Source organism: Corvus brachyrhynchos, unplaced genomic scaffold, assembly GCF_000691975.1.
Source record: "Corvus brachyrhynchos isolate BGI_N302 unplaced genomic scaffold, ASM69197v1 scaffold10, whole genome shotgun sequence".
Classification (NCBI taxonomy): Eukaryota; Metazoa; Chordata; class Aves; order Passeriformes; family Corvidae; genus Corvus; species Corvus brachyrhynchos.
This window is the reverse complement of record NW_008236180.1, coordinates 1626397-1627359: the sequence shown is the minus strand read 5'-3', so window position 1 is coordinate 1627359 and position 963 is coordinate 1626397.

Below are 963 nucleotides of genomic sequence, written 5' to 3'. Positions count from 1 at the left end.
TGGCATCTGCACATCTTGGGATGAGCCACTAGACAAAGGAGCATGCCGGCATTTTGAGGGATGCGACCACGACAGTCAGTGTTAAAATACACCTTCGTTACCAACTTTCATTATTTGCCACCCACAAGATTCACTGACAGGTTCAGTCTCTGGTACAGTGTGCACTGAGAAAAACACCCCTCAATTACCAAAGAGCCACTGGGAATGGACAGAGCGCTCTCCGATCGCTCTCCATCCACTCCCACGCACGCCCTCCCTACCCACGCAGCGGCTGTGCTGCCCTCTACTCCCAGCACCTTCTCCAGCACCCACCACCCTCCCTCTCCCGTTCAACCCAGTATCTTTCCTACTTTTCCCTACCAGTGCCCCTCTTCTTTAAGCTTGGTCTCATTTTATGACTGCCGCCAACTGTTAGAGGCCGGAAAGGTCTTTCTGACGCCGGCAAAAAATCACTGCGTCCATTCTGAAAGGCTTTTGGTTTGGGATTTACTTTGCCCTCCTTTAAACTGAATCCCTTTATTCCTCTCTCCAAAAGCACTACGGTGTACGGCGCTAACAACCCCTGGGAACAATGAGCCCGAGAGTTCACGGTGGATAAACCAGAGTGGACACACCACCCGGCAGAATGGACGCCTTTTCCCTGAGCGCTGCCCTTCATTCACACAGAGGAGGATGGAGCGTGAGCCGCTCCATTTGCAAATAACCCGTGTTTCCTATCGATGAGCAGCCAGTGCGTGTTTCACCGCTGGAACACGTTCCCACTTTTAACCTCCGCAAGCACACGCGTCCCTTCGCCAGCCCTGCAGTCCCCGGCACCCCTCGCACACCCCCGGGGATGAGCCCCCGGCCCCCAAACCCACGGCGGGGTCGGGGGTAGCGCTGACGCGCTGCACACCACCCTCGCCTTGCCCCCATCGCCCACGGCGGGCGGACCACGAACCCCCGGAACACCCCCCCCCCGCG